Genomic DNA, 17,333 nt, shown 5'->3' on the forward strand with positions numbered 1-17,333 from the left:
CTTTTTACCAAACCAGAATGTGAAACTTCTACTATGAAGGTAGATTAAATGACCCAATGAAATTGATAGCCATTTTTCAAAGGGATCAAGAGCTAGTTGGGGCTGTAACGAAATATCATATGTCTGACTAGGCTAACCCATCCACTGGGAACTATTGCACCCTCTAACATATTTCCTCGTATCACGAAAAATAGAAGGCCAATAATAACCCATTTACAACACCTCATGACCTTTACGTTTACCCACAAAATGTCCCCCACAGTGACCATCATGAGAAACTTTCAGGACATCATAGGTGTCAACACCACTTATGTAGTGCCATATTTTCTCATCAAATCGCATGTAAAAGAGATATCCCTAAATCCATGAATAACAAGAATTTTGATGGATAATCCTTCATTGTTCTCTATAAGGCACATGTTGATGCACATTTCCTGTAGCAAGAAAGTTAGCAATATCTACATACCATAGAGTGTGAATAGAAATTTAAGAAAAATGTCCATCTTGAACTATCCTCTATAGGTGTACCTTCATCATGAGTATCCAACCTAGATAGGAAATCTGCAGCTACGTTATCTTTCCCTGATTTGTCTACAATGGAAATATCATATTCTTGAATTAACAACAACCATCTTCTAACACAACCAAGGGTTATTTTTTTTTCATCAAATACCTGATAATTGTATGATCAGTGTTTACAAAAGTAGGATACTCTGTGATATAGTGCTAAAATTTATTAACAACATAAAGGAAAGCCAAGAACTCCTTTTCAGTTACCATATAGTTTAATTTAGCACAGGTAAAATTCTTGCTGACATAGTAAATTGCGTAAAATTTCTTGTCCCACTGTTGCCCCGAAAATTCCCCTACTATTATTTGAGAAGCATCAGTAGAGATGTGAAACGAGATATTCCAGTAAGGATAGCATAATATCAAAGCCTTGCAGACTAGTTGTCTGATTTCTACAAAATCTGCTACACATTCACCTATCCACACAAATTATCCATCCTTAAGTAGTAATTGAAAAAATGGGAATGCTATTTTAGAAAACATTTCTATGAAACACCTAAAATAGTTGACATAACCGATAATTTTTTCTACTTGTGTCAATTCCTTAGGTGTAGGAAATTTTAATATTAGCTCTACCTTTGCAGGATCAACCCGAATTCTTGCAGCTGAAAGAAAGTGTCCCAGCACTATCCCTTATGTCATCATCATATGACATTTGACTATGCTAAGAGAAACATGTGTTTTTTTGCATCTTTCAAGTACCTTCTCCAGGTTTTCGAAAGCTTCTGTAAAGGAATCCAAGTATGGGGTAAAGTCATCCATGTAAATTTCGACACTATCATTAAGTAGATCTGAGAAAATTCCTAATATTTTCCTTTGAAAGGTAGAACATGCGTTACAGAGGCAAAATGGAAGGACTCGGTAGGAAAAGGTTCCCCAAGGGCATGTGGAGGTAGATTTATCCTAATCCTCACGAACTATTTGTATTTGATTATATCCTCTAAACCCTAACAAAAAGGAGAAAAACTCCTTCCATGCTAATGTATCAAGAACTTCATCAATAAAGGGTATGGAAAAATGATGTTTTTGAGTTGCTTTGTTCAGTTCCTTCTAATCGACACAAATCCACAACTTTCCATTCTTTTTAGGAACAATGAACAGTGGGGAAATCCATTGACTATCTGATATCGAATAAATAACACCCACATCTAATAGCTTCTGTAATTCATCTTTGACAATGTTTTTGAAGGCATCATTCATTCTTCTTTGAGGCTACCTAATAGGTCAACATTCATGTTTAATGTATATGTGATGGGTACATAAATCAACAGCGATTGCTTTCATATTTGTATACTCTTGAGAAAAGGCTTCTTTATGTTCCCGAAGGACTTTCAGTAGTTGTTCGGATTGGGAGATTGAAAGGTCAAGATTAATATTCAATGCTATCCCTCGTTCAATTTCAAATGGAACAATATTATGAGGTACAATTTCATGCATGTTTTCTACTTTTGTTTCTAGTTGAATATTTTTATGAACATTGCAACTCATGACATTTTCTAACAATGGATGGGTTGAACAAGAAACATAGTTGGGTCTGCTGAGGAAAGTGCTAATCGCATCGTCCTCCATTTCATCCTTAAAACCGAGAGCCTCACTGGTGGTAAGGATGGGTGTAACTATTTCATTCTTAGATTTGTCCTCTTTGGCAGGTAGAGACTTTTGTATTAAGGTAAATATGGGTTTATCTGATGAACTTGCTTCTACAAGGGGGTAAAGGATAAGATACTCTGTAATTCCCGCTTGATATTACCATGTTTCTAGACTGACATCCAATGTTCAAATTTGCATTTGCAAGCTAGGGTATTCCTAAAATAAAAGGATGTCCATTGACCAGGGAATGAGTGTGCAAGACCAAAAGGTCAACAAGGTACTCCCATCAATCTACCAAAATAGTAATGTCCTCTAGCTCACCTACCAGTCTTATTGTAGACCGATCTACCAATTCTAGGAAGGTGGGAGTTGGTCTAAGGTTTCACATACCTAAGCTAACCACAGTTCCAGAGGTTGTAACATTACTCATGGCCCCCGAATCTACCAATACATTTGGGATATCCACCCAATTAATCTACGTGTCAGAATCAGGGTCCTAGGATCCTTGTATTTGATAGGTATAGATTTCCCTAGCATGATATCTAATAATTTACCCATGACATGAATAGTAAGTAGGTCATTTGTTTTTTAACTATATTTCTTAGAACAATATTCTTTAATTGTCTTGCCATAAATTAATATGTCCTTCATAGCCTAAAGTAACAAAACTTTGAAAATTAAATTCTACAGGTCCCCTAAAAAGTTGAATTCACGATGATGATTTTTTCTACTCAAAGATTATCTTCCTGGATAGGGTGGACCAATATAACATCCTCTAGTGACAATAGTTTTTGAAGGGGTTTGTTTTTCTATAGGAATCTATGCTCGCTCATCCTATATTTTCTATGTTCTCGTTCTGAGACTTTATCATTAGTATGTTCAACATTTACTGGGGAATTCTAAGTATTGACCACCCGACCAAATCGAAGATTTAATTCATTACATTCCATGGTGGAAATACTATATACATAGAGGTTAAGTGTCTCAACTTGTTGATCCCCTCTATTATTTGATTTGGATTGGGTTAGATAGGGAGTTGAGCATGAAGAGGAGGAATACCAGTGGGTGCATTGGGAGGAAGTTGTAGCTACAGTTGTGGTATGTGTTGGGAGAATTTTCTTAAGGGAAGATGAGGAATTCCATGCAAATTCTGGGACCATGAAGAATTTGGACTAGATTGAGGGTATGAGGGTTTCCACGGCATTGGATATTGGTATGACTAGAGCCAAGAAGGTGAGAAAGGTATAGACTGCTTACAAGAATTCATATTTTAAAATACTGAGACAAGTATTGAGGCATAACTTGATTCATGGTTGACGGTCGTGGTTTCCATGGTTTCCATGATCCCACAAAATAAATCTGATATGCTTCTTGGGATTGCTTTCAATCCAAAAAGAGACGGACAAGTACTAGTGGAATGACTTTGTTCACATATCGCATAAGTCTCCACAGAATTTAATGAACATTCCTTCAACAGATGCTTCTTCCTACATTGAGGGTACAAAATAGAAATAGCCTTCTATGCTTCCATCTATTTCTGTTTCTCCTGCAACAATTCTAGTTGTGATGATAATGTACTCAGAATATTGGTTCTCAGGTTGTGTAATAGATTTCAAAGTTCAACCTTTGTAACTCCACTGCGATATGTGTTTTTAGAGCTTACAATCCCTACCTATGTCTCGTAGCCCCTCGTGAGAACTTGATACATAATTCAAAGATGGTATCAAGTTCCTCCTTTCATATATCTCCTTTTCCTACTACGCTCAATAGCTCCAGAGATTCCTCCCCCAGTGCTTTGAGAAAGATAATCTTCAAGATATTCTTATCCAAGTCACTGTGGCCTAATCTTTGCAGACTACATTGAGAATGTTCCATAAAATCTTCCATATTTTCATCCTCTTTATGCATAATCTTAAAAATATCTTCCTTCACATATTAGGAATTGCAGTAGTCCTAATATTTTTCAATGAAAATCATCTTCATATCATCCCATGTAGTAATATATTCTCCTTCTAATCCCATAAAACATCTCAAAGTTGTGCCCTTCAAGGTAGCAGGCAATACCTTGAATTTATAAGCATTAGAATTATAATCATACCCCCAATAGACAATGTCGAATTAAGAAAGGAATGTGTCTGGATCCTTAGAAGAAAGACCATGGAAATTAGGTAGTGTTGTCACAGGAATAGGCTTCATAGGCAGATCACCTCTCATATCTCCAATTGGAAATTCAATCGAAGAAGTTTTGGGCGCCATGTATATATGCCAATACCCATTTTGAACCTCAACAGGCTCTAGCTCTAGCTGTTGTGTAACAAGTGTTTCAAGTTGTTTAACAACACTCCCTTGATCAAATGTTCCATGAATTCCCTCAAATATTCTTCCTTTGAACTTGAAATATGAAGCTCCTCAGATCCTCTACTTGCTTCTTCTTCCTTGGGTTTCTCTTCTGATATTGAGGGAGATTTTGGTGGTGAAATGTATTGTCCCCTAGATCTCGTATGAGATATTACCCTAGCAGAAATGCTGGAGATGCTTTTTATATATGGAAAAATAGCGTATGGGAAGTGAAACACTTTTTCTTAGAATTTGAATCGTTTCTGGAAAGGAACGGTTGCCCTGGGCAATAACGACAACACCAAATCTACCAAGAGTGGTAAATGGTGCTATAACAATTTGAAGGCATTTCTAAACATCCAAGTGTAATGCAACATCAAATAGTAGCTCTGAAATAGGACAAAAACTCAGTAAGGATGCAGGAGCAAAGGAACACGAGTTTGGATAGGTTTTCTTTGTTTTTAGGGTGTGGATTCCTTGAGAAACTAGGCCGTAGCTCTAAGGTAGTGAACAAGGGAAATAGGGGACATGTGTTAGAAAAATTTGAGTGCATGTCCCTTGTCAACCTAGGATGCTCATTTAGGAGGTAAGTTGGGTGTATTTTTGTGCTACATTTGGTTGGTATTGTCTCTTTTTAGGGCTATAGTGAGGTATTGTAGGTACATCATTATTGTAGGGTTGTTTTGATTAGGACAAATGGTTAGCTAAGCTCTTCTCTCCTAGTGTTACACAATATTTTATCACGCCTCTTACACTTCTGTGTCACATACCCTGAATTGCTCGAAACATGATCATTGTATAGTATACTCATCAATGTTTACAGCTCAGATCCATCGTTTTACTTTGCTTGAAAAATCCGTCGAGCTTTCCTTAAAGAAATGGCTCTTGAAACCCTAAAATAAGAGTCATCACCCTTATGAAACTCAAAACCACGATTATTTCTTGTTTCAGCTTGTTAATCGAGTGATGGCATCACTCAGTTCTTTCTCATACTCGTGATGGTCTCAAAAAGGAAGTTTTCCAAAACAGAATGAGAAGCTTCGTGATCTAGAAGCTTCAAGAGTGACGCGCTGGAGGTGGTTACACATAGATGAAGGTGAATCCTCTTAATTTGACCTCTTGGTATCATCCCTATGAGCTACCTCCTTAAGATGTGGGCCTAATCCTATCTTTGGAGGAGGCCTAACTCCCTCTCTGAGCCTATAAATTCCCCCTCTATCATTCCCAAATGGTTGATAGTCAATTTTCACCCCTATGTTGAGCTTGTGCTTAGAGGCTATTCATTAGACTTGGAGAAGGAGTGTTGGAAACTTTCTTTGCTTGGAATTGGATTAACACTCAAGGAGAGCCTTTAAAAATCAAGGTTATGGTTATAAGCTTCCCCTTTATTCTTTAAATAATAACGCAACTCGTGGTTCATGTTACCAAAATATATATTTTCTTTTATGTATTGTCTTGGCATTCAGTGATCAACTAAGTAGGTTATTAATGGATTTGATATTGGTTTTGGCATGCTTTATTGTCTCTTTGTCATTTGTGCAGGTACATAAGCGCTAAAAGAAGTAGGAACAAGTTTGTGACACAAACGGTTCGAGAATCTCAACGAAGGAAATCGAATTAGCATCAGAGTAAGGTAGGCCACCTCTCTTGTTCTACTTTTCAATCATAATAGAGGAGGATGTCTAGTTGATTGTCCCTTTAGTTGCTAGACCCACTCATTGGGCTAGAGGGATCATCTTTGTCTGTAGAGAGGATTAACCTTGTCAAGGAATTGGTGACTCCACTCGGGAGCCTATGACCCTCCCCTTCCCTTCCTTCACCCTACCTTTTGATGAGTTTGATCAACCATTGATTTTTAGACTTCATTGTTTGTTCGTAGTGAGTGTCATTGTCTTGTAGAAGCCTAAAGATTGTTAACATGAGCTGTTTTTGAAAATTTTGGATTTCATTTATGTTTTCCTCGACCATCGCGGATTTGATCCTGAGAGTCACGATGATATCACGAGTTTTCTAGTTAAGGTACCAATGATCACTACATTACTCCTAACAGGGGTGATGATTGTAGAAAATTAAGTAATTTAGGGTTTTCTCTCTAATTTTTAGTTCTAGTTGTCTTCTCTCTCTTATTTACCTTTGTTTCCTTGATTTACACTGTTATTATCTGATTACAATTTTCTTTTAACTTTTTTTGAGCTTCGTTGAAGTTTGATTAGCATTTTAGGGTTCTAGGTATTCTAGGTAAACCTTCGTCCACTCGTTGGTCTCCCCATTAGAAGTCAGAGATCAATGATCTGTGTTGAAGAGTCTTCGTGTGTTCAGACATACTTTGCAGGTCACTTTTTGGTTCTTGTTCTTTATGCTATTTTCATTAGTGGATATAGTGAAAGCTACTTAAGCTTCATTTGATGAACGATATATTACAAATCAATTGTCTCATTGGAATAAAAAATGAAGTGTTTTCTTTGAAGTTTTCATGTTTTGAAATAAAAGTGAAAGTGTTATTCTTTCCATAGTTTTTGAAGCATTTTGAGTTGCATTTAGATCATAGATGTGAAAGATATTTTCATATGTCTTGGTTTGATTTATTTCTATTTTACTCTACACTTGATTACATTAGTTGAATTTTGAAAACGAGAAAAAATAATCATTATATCTTAAGGAAAGTTTGCTTTAAGATTTGTTTTGGCATTATATTTGCTTATAATATCAGAGATTAATTTCATAGTTCGAATTTAAGAGTTTGAAGATTTTCATTTTATGCATTTTTGCATTAGGTTTGATGCATGATTTCAGTGATTTTCTTCCCTAAATAGATAACTTTCATCAAATTGAAGGATTTCATTTCATCATCTAGTTTGCGTTTTAGGAACATGTAACATCATTAAGGCCTTGAAATTGAGACATAATTATAAGATAAACTTTAAAATATCTCAATGAACCTAAGGAGCATTTTAAACATTAACGATCCTATCTAGTGGTTTACGTTAGAGATGTGTTCTGACATCTTAAAAACATAGCAGTTGTCATTCACTTTGGCATTAAACAACGCTAGCATGGACTTGTGTTCTCCGTATTATTGCGTATATAAAGGGAGACCACCCTAGGTTGCAATCCTTTATCCGTAGGAAGCTGAGTCTACCTCTTTGTAAACGTGATACACAGAACACAACATTTGAGGAGATTGCCAGCACGTACATCAAGTCCTTGGTCTATTTATTGACTAAGGTGTATATTGCAGTTCATAGTTAGTTGGTACTCCTTTTACTGATATTTACCTAAGCAGTCATTTGATCTTTTCTAGCTCTTTAAATTTGAAAATATCATCAAGAAACTTGTCTTTTCAAGCTTGCAAAACTATTGAAAGAAACTAGAGTCACCTTTTTTCCCTTTTCTCGACTCTTAAAATATGAAAAGGCAATGTTTTTGTTCATAAATAATAATTGGCTATGATAAAAATGTCATCCAAAGTAGTTGCTTCTTGGACCAAATTGAGTAATTTCCTTTTAATTTCAACATTGTTAAAGCCCTAAACAAAATTTTCCTTTCTTTTTTTTTTTGTTGAGGGGAAGTCATCTACCTCAACCATAGAGTCCATCTCGTAGGTCCCCTTCATTGTGTCATACTAAATGGTCCTCCAAAGGATTTCATCTAGAACTTCCTCAGTCACTTGAGGATCAAGGTACTGAACTTGGAATTGTTCTGAGTATCCAACCTTTGTCTTCTCATCTGCCTCCATCAGATTCTTGGTGACCTCATGAATCTGATCTTGATTCCTCTGATAATCCTATTCAAACTCATGAGAATCCATAGACTCTTGAAAGTCCACAAAGGCTCGTTGTTTATCCACCGAACCCATTGTTCGACCTTGTTGTGATATCTCTTGAGTGTTCATACAGTTCGTACGATCGGCTTGGTATTCCTTTGGAGTTACCTTGTCATACATATCTAGTTCCTCGTCGCCAATTACTTCCATCTTTGTAGTCAGAATGTGAGATCCCAGTCTCTTCTCCAGATCATTTGGAAGTTCTCGCTACCCATACTCCTCACGTAGATGATGAGCAGGGATATGAATTCCTTCCAGAAGGCTTTCCTTATATAGGAAGAGTCACGTCTCTCATCTTTCCTAAGATTAGTGAACCCATGTTGCCACATGGTTATAATTATTTAGTTGAGTTGGTTTCGGGCACCCTCCGTGCCTCATAATTGTATGAGAACCCCAACTGGTCTTCCAGTTCTATGACTACATCAGGTCCATTCGTTCAGAATATGACCTGTCCAACGATTATGAAAACTAAAGTCACTTTAGTTCTGGTTCAACTTACCATTCTTTCTCAACGTGTTCCGTCATTTCGACTAACTCTTCTAGTTCAACCCAGAGGCTTGAGTCAGGGGTTGGTAAGTTCTTCTATCCCTCGAACGAGTGGAAAGACTGTGCCACTACTCGGGGGCCAAGATCAAAATATTCCTCTCATGTCAGGTGAAACCAGTGTGATTGGATTACAAACTCACATGGTTGGAAAGAATCAACCTTTTTACGACGTTATTCCTAACTTTGTTGGTCCTTTTAAGTTAGGTAACATCCAATACCAACAGCCATATATGGTTCAGGTCCTATTCCAACCGGCTTACGTCCCATATGGTTCGCAAGCCTTGATTAATCCACCTTACATTCCATAAGCTAGACCTTATGTTCAGCCTAGTCAATCCATTGTTCCTGCTGGATATGGCGAGATCCAATTCGAGAACGATTAATACCCTTAGGGTATAACCCCAAGAACTGTCGAGCTACCCTTGCACCAATAAGGAAAACCTTTGCAACAGCAAGGGCAACCTTCGCAATAGTAGGGGAAATATTTATAGAAGCAAAGGAAAGAATTGCAACAACAAGGACAACTTCTACAACCGCAAGGGAAACCTTTGCAATAGTTGCAGCAACTTTTGCAGTTGCAATCTCAGTTTGTACAACAATCCTCCCAACCTGTATCCTTGCAAGGAGACCCGTTGTAGCTGCAAGGTCATCCTTTACAATAGCAAAGTCATCCTTTGCAACAACAAGGTCAGCCTTGGCAGTAGCAAGCGTTATATGTGTATTAGCAAGGCCAACCTTTCAAAGGTCAAGGTCAACCCTTGCATCACTAGGGACAATCTCCTTACATCCAGGGTCAAAAGGTTCAGTAACCTTATAGTAAAATTCTCATCAGCGACGTATGGCATGGCAGTATCAAACCTACCCAAGACCAAATCCTCCTTACAGGTAAGGTAACCCTTAGTGGGGATGAAACTAGATTCCCTATGGACAAAATCCTCCGCTGTGGTGGCAAAATACTTAACAACAAGGATGGACTCTGTAGTTTAGATCTCCCATTCTTCATTCATCTTATTGGCCTCTAGTTCCGATGAAGATTTTGAGCGATTGACCCAAATTCAAGGGAAACATGAAGGAGGATCCACAAGCGCACATGATGGTGCTTGTCCGATTTTTATGTCAATGATTCTATCCATCTTTGACTCTTTCAAAGAACTCTCACAGGTGTTACCGCTAAATGGTACATCAAATTTCCTCGAGGTAATGTTGATGCATCTAAAATCGTTGCATCAACATCGGGGAAAATCACCTGGTCCGGACCTTAGTGCAGCTCCTTTTCCATTTGGTGTGGTCACTCCAACTCGATATAATGGGACCAGTTTCCTAGTGATATATGAGTTGATGGGTGATTGTTTTATAATGTATAACGAAGGTGATAAGTGTTTTATCCTACAATTCATAAATATACAAATATAACTAATCTAACCTGGGTATCTTGTTAACAACACGAATTTTGATTATTTCTATTAAGCGAATAATCGTAAAGATGACTTATTCATAAAACAAGATGCATTCATATAATGTTTACATTATTTAAGAAGTTAAACAAAGTAATTATAAAAACATTATCAAATTTATCAAAACATATATCACTGGCATATATATCAAAATGATAACAATTCCAAAACCTTCACAAATGATATGATGACTAATTGTTTGAAAACCATATATATATATATATATATATATAATAGCAATTTTTAAGAAATGTTCATTCACATAGAAATAAGACAAAAATAGTGATAATAGTACCATATGCATTTGAAATCTCTCGATGTAAACAACACTTATATTCTGCTTCCCTATTTGAGAACACCTTCAAAAGATGCAAAAGTGTAGATTTTATAGAAGCCTCTTTCACACAAATGCAGAACTTTGATCCAGCTTTTGATAAAAAAATATTATAAGTACAATAGTGTAACTCCCAAATCAAGTTTTACTATAAATTGTGGACCCTTTCTAAATACATGAAAGGGTCTTAAATACTAAAAATAAAAACTAACTATCAATAAAAATCGCTATATGTTGTTCTAACTGTAGACACGAAAATCTGGGATTCATTATGAAAATAACAGTGCAGTAGTAGTTGAATGAATTCATTATATCAGCGTCTTATCCTGTGATTGCAGCTGGAAGATTGCGAGCATTGGTTGGACTTCTTGAGGCTGACTCATCCTGGAGTATAGCTGGGTTGTATAGGTGGCATGGGAGAGTTTGGAGATCATGCAGTTTATTGCATCCAAGAGACATTTCATGGCCATCTGTTCACTATGTGGATTGACTAGGAAAAACTAGAATGTTCCCATTGTCACGTTTTGGATTTCTCCAATCTATTTTTCTTTGTTCGCCAACTCCTGTTTCCAATGCTATTCCAATGCCTTTGCTTTTGGGAGTTTACCTGGAGAGCAGTCGATGATCAAATTAGACATATGTAAACTGTTATTTATTAATTTGATCAGATCGTTCGTTGGAACTCTACATCTAGAAGTTTCTCTTTCGGCTTTCATTAGCTCGGACTCCCATTCGGAAAACAAGATTTCCTTGTATGATTCTTTTATTCTTGGCAAGTCTGCATCCATTCCTTCTGTGGAATCATGCCAAGACAGAAAATTGGTTAACCTTTCATTTGTCGTTTCCAATTCAAGTCTGGAAACCACTACCTTCTCAACCAATGATGCAGAGATATTGCATAAGTGGTTGGCCAATGATATGTTGTGGAAAAGAATATTCAACTATCAGGACGAGGCTCTGGTTATTTCCAAGGCTTCTATTTTGAATTCACTTACCTATGGATAGCCCTTGTACCTTTCTGTTTGTCCTTGCATTTGTGCGATTTTATCTTCCTTTGCCTTCTTCTCTTGCTCACTTATCATCTGGAGCTTTCTTAATTCCTCAGAAAACTCCTATTGTTTATGGAGAGTCTGCTCATTAATCCTCTATTTCTCCAGCTTCAACTACTCTCCTAATCGCTAATTTTTTTTCTCTTCTTTGTTAACTGTTGTTCAAGATGACTAATCTTTTGTTGTCGCTCTACCGATTGCACCTCAAGTTCAGTAATACTCTGATCCCTTTCCCTCATCAGATGGCTAACCTCTAAGGCTTTATCCATATCCTCAGAGGGATTGACTTATGATTTCCATACCACGTTCATCATTTCTTCCTGAGGAGTTAAAAGAGGACTTTGATCAATTTTCCTCTTCTTACTCTCTTTTTTAACTATAGCCATGTGCTTCAGATTGTAGAAGATATCGAGAGGTGGTATTTTTTAAGTTCGTAGTAGAATCTCCTCTTTAGGATTCTTGGGAATGGTCTCTATGTCCTGTTGAATTCTGGGTAGGCCGCTTGTCCCTTCAATCGGAATAGTACTAACTTCTGGCTTTTGTATTGTTGGCAATTTTGGTGTAGTGAGCTCTTGGGATTTATTTTGGTTATTGATGATTGATTTGAACTGTTCCCATTCCTTGATTAAAGTAGGATCAATATTAATATTCGTATCAAGTGGCTCATTAGTTCCTTCCTGTGTCTACTCGCTTTATGGGGTATTTTCCTTTTCAGTAGTCCTTTCAATAATTTTCTCTTCATAGTGGCCTTCTAGTTGCACCAGAGAGGTAGTATTTAACAACTCTAGAGGCAGTGTTTTCAATCTCTATGTTCTGCACTTGTAAAATCCCTCTAGGCCCTCTGCTCCTAATTTGATTTTTGTCAGTTGTTTCACTTGAGAAAATAACTCGGCTGAAGCAAACAAATCATCATAATTATATTTCTCATGTTCAAACATGGTGATTTTGACATGAGAAGTCACATTGTAGGCAACATATTTAGGATCATACTGTCTCTTTTGGATGATTGCTAACTTTAGCATTCTAATTTTTTCAACTTCCTTTTCTGCACGTTTGCAGTCATGCAACGTGAAAGCAGCACATCAGAGGGGGAATGAAGGCCACATGTGCTTTTTAGACTCTCTTAGGTTCCTTGACATCCCTTCTACTGTTATCTAATATGTTATCTCTCTAGCAAGTAACTTATGAGGGATGTATAAGGGAAGGACATGTGGGTCAGTAGTGCTACCAAAAATTCTTATGTAGGTGAATTTTTCTTCACCAAACCAACTACCAATTGAAGTTAGGTCGACACAGGCTTCCTCGGACAACCTAGGAGCAAGTTTATTAAATATAGCATAATAGATGGGGAGGATGAAACCATGACAGATTCTATAAGGATGATTTTTATAATGTGTTGGAAATAATACTGAGAGGGGGGTGAATCAGTATTATCTAGCAATTTACCAAATCTTCCTTATTTGATCTTTTGAAATATTCTTGCATATCAGTACCATAAAACAATGAGCATGAATAAAGAAAATAGACAGTCACACCAAAGAACACAAGATGTAAGGTGGAAACCCAATGCGGGAGAAAAACCACCTGCTGCATTAATGTCTCTATCTTCTTTCAAGAATTTCTTTTTACAATGATTTTGTACTGGTGCAGTCCTTTACCAGCACGCAGGCTGCAACCTGCAAAGAGCTACAACTCTTTCTCGTTTTCCAGACTTCTCCTGGAAGGGAGCTACAACCCCCTACTTCTTTTCATGAAGAATCAAATGATCAACAAGTATACAACAGATACAGTCTACTATAGATATCAGATCAGTAATTACAGAAACAACCCAGAACACCTTATGAACAGAAATATACAGTCAACAGATCATCTTAAGACAGGGACACATATTTTCTTTCTGTGGCCTGCGACTGGACGCAGTATACCTTATGCTGTTCTGCGTGCCGACGCACTGTTCCTTTTTGCTTGTCTGCGACCGACGCACACATCAACACTATCGCGCCGCGTCTTTCGCTTCAGAGACGCACCCAATACCACAGTCCCGCCGCGTCCTTCGCTACAGAGACGCACCTGATCCTTTACTGTACTGCGTCCCGGCGCACTTTCCCTTCACTTAATCTGCGTCCCTTTAGATATAGAAGATAAGAGGACTTCAGAACCAACCCAAACACTCAGATCCACAGATCTGATCATGCGCCATATAGATCGTAGTCCATTAGAAGATTTACCCTTAAAGATATGGACTAGATCTCACCAAGAGATGATCAACCAAGATGATGCTAAATCCAAATGAACTCCTTTGCTTTATATAGGCAAGCTCTTCCCTAAAACATGGAACAATACCACGAGCCGACACCATAGAAACACAAAACCGTCGGCTAGATACCACACAAGAAACCCCCACGTGCTTTTCTCTGTCTTGAAATGTGTGCACTGGGTGGACGCACCCCCTGAACGGCTGGCCTGCGTCTCTGGACGCGGGTTCTGCACGGTATACCTGCGGGGACGCACTTTCTGTAAGGTGTACCTGCGTCCTTCATAATTTCAACAATATTTGAACCTCTGCTTACAAAGAGCTTGCCATTTGATTCCTTTGAGCTATCCTGTAATATGTCACATCTGATATCTCTTCTGTAGATTCATCTGAATGTATATAAGTGAGATGATCTTCTATGAGAGTGTTGCCATCAAGTACAACATATGTATCATAATGCCAACAATCTCCCCCTTTGGACTTGATGGCAACAACACCGAATCACTCTCCCCCTTTGACATCAAGGGCAAAGGGGTATGCTCCCCCTATGCTCAAGCTTCTCCAGATTTGTAACCAGAAATCCATCATGAAGGAGACAGAGACATATTGCAGCTATTTCCAAGATCTCCTTCTCCATAATGCCAACAATGCATTATGTGCTCCCCCTGAGCCTATACCATCAATAGGAAGATGGTCAACAGTGAGATGATGCATCAACAACCCCCAGCTTTTGCCTGAGGTATTCAAAAGTGTCCCTGGGCAACGGTTTGGTGAAAATATCAGCAACTTGTTCCTTAGAAGGAACATACTCCAACTTGACCTTCTGTTCAAGTACTTGTTCCCGGAGAAAATGGTACTTGATTGGTATGTGCTTGGTTTTTGAATGCATAAACGGATTCTTTGAGATGCTGATTGCACTTGTGTTGTCACATAAGATAGGAATAGGAGGTGTACAAGTGATTTGATAATCCTGCAAAGTCTGCATCATCCAAAGAAGTTGGGTGCAACAAGATGCAGCCGCAACATATTCCGCTTCAGCTGTAGACAAGGCAATTGAACTCTGTTTCTTGCTGAACCAAGATACCAGTCTAGAACCCATAAAGAATGCACCACCACTTGTGCTTTTCCTGTCATCCACGCTTCCGGCCCAATCTGCATCTGTATAAGCATGAAGAGTGAGATCTGTATCTCTAGGATACCATAGGCCATAATTTTGAGTCCCTTGAAGATATTTGAAGATTCTCTTTACTGCTTGAAGATGAGTCTCCTTTGGATTTGCCTGAAACCTTCCAACTATTCCAACTGCATGCATGATGTCTGGTCGGGTACCTGTCAAATATAGTAGACTTCCAATCATAGATCTGTAGGTTGGTTGATGAACTGCTGCAGATTCGTCATTTGCACTGAGACTACATCCTGTAACCATGGGTGTACATACTGGTTTTGCATCTTCCATGCCATATTTCTTCAAAATCTGCTTGAGATACTTGGTTTGAGATAAAAGGATTCCTCCTTTCTTTTGTTGGATTTGCAAACCAAGAAAGTATGTCAGTTCTCCTAGCAAGGACATCTCAAATTCTTTCTGCATGACTGAGGCAAAGCTTTGACTCATAGCTTCTTCATTACTGCCAAAAATAATGTCATCTACATACACAACAAGTATTAGTAATTTGTCATTTTCAACTTTTATATAAAGATTGCTATCTGCTGAACCTTTTGAAAAACCTTGTTGATGAAGATATTTGTCCAACCGGTAGTACCAAGCCCTTGGAGCTTGTTTGAGACCATAGAGAGCCTTTTTTAATCAGCATACAAGATTTGGATCGTTTCCAAGAATGAAACCATCTGGCTGTTCAATGTACACTTCTTCATCCAAGTCTCCATTCAGAAAAGCTGATTTCACATCCATTTGAAATACTTTGAAGTTCTGACAACTTGAGAGAGCAAGAAACATTCGGATGGCCTCAAGTCTTGCAACAGGAGCAAAAGTTTCTTCAAAGTCTATTCCTTCTTGCTGTGCATACCCTTTACAAACAAGTCTGGCTTTGTTTCTAATTACTTCTCCATTTTCATTCAATTTATTTTTGAAAACCCATTTTGTTCCGATAACATTCTTATCCTTTGGTCTAGGAACCAGCTCCCAAGTGTTGTTCTTTTCGATTTGCTCAAGTTCTTCATCCATTGCTTTCACCCAACATTCATCTTTGCATGCTTCTTTCACATTTTGTGGTTCAGTAGAGGAGAGTAATGCCAAATAACTTGAAGCTTCTGCAACTGTTCTTCTAGTTTGTATACCTGCTTCCTTTTGTCCCATGATCTGAGATTCTGGATGGTTCTTTTGAACATATCTGGATGGAGTCTTTTCTTCTATTCTTGTTCTTTCTTCTGTTTCTTCGTGAGGTCCGTCTTGAAATTGTTCTTGCGGTTCTTCTTCTTCATCATTCTGTCTTTGAGGGTAGCTTTCATCTTCTTCAATGTCTTCACGATGTATTTGCCTAGGAATGTATCCTTTCTCATCAACCACTACATCAATGCTGTCAACAATTCTGCCAAGTCTTTTATTGTAGCATTTGTATGCTTTGCTATGTGGAGAGTAGCCAAGAAGAATTCCTTCATCTGCTCTAGGATCAAGTTTGCCAAGCTGCTCCTCAGTATTTTTGATATAGCATTTGCTCCCAAAGATTTTGAAGTGCTTTACCGAAGGAGTTTTACCACTCCAGAGCTCATGAGGAGTTTGAGTGCTGTTCACTCGGACATTTGTCTTGTTGAGAATAATCACTGCCGCATGTGCAGCTTCACCCCAGAAGGTTGCAGGAGTTCCTGATTCTTCAAGCATAGCACGAGCCATTTGCTGGATTGTTCTGTTCATTCTTTCCACTACTCCATTTTGCTGAGGAGTTCTAGCTGTAGAAAATTCTCTCCTTATTCCATGTTCATCACAGAAATCAAAAAATTCATTTGAAGTAAATTCTCCACCTCTGTCGGATCTGAGGCACTTAATCTTGTGACCTGATTCATTTTCAGCCAAGGCTTTGAAGGATTTGAACTTTTCGAAAGCTTCATCTTTGTGCTTCATAAGTCCTAACCAAACAAACCTGGAGAAATCGTCAATAAATAATATCAAGTATTCCTCTCCTCTAGGTGTTCTTTTTCTGAATGGTCCACATACATCTGTATGTACTAGCTCAAGAGGCATGCTGGCTGATCCTTCTTTCTCTGGAAAGTTAGTTCTAGTCTGTTTTCCAAACGGACATGATCTGCACATGGTGTTGTCAGGAATCTTGATATCTGGAAGATCGCGAACTGCCTGATATTTGCAAGCTTTCCTTATTTGTGAGAAGCTTAGATGTCCCAACCTTCGATGCCATAACCAGTG

Source organism: Pinus tabuliformis, chromosome 9 (genome assembly GCF_031772625.1).
Source record: "Pinus tabuliformis cultivar Carrire ecotype Pingquan chromosome 9, CPIR1, whole genome shotgun sequence".
NCBI lineage: Eukaryota > Viridiplantae > Streptophyta > Pinopsida > Pinales > Pinaceae > Pinus > Pinus tabuliformis.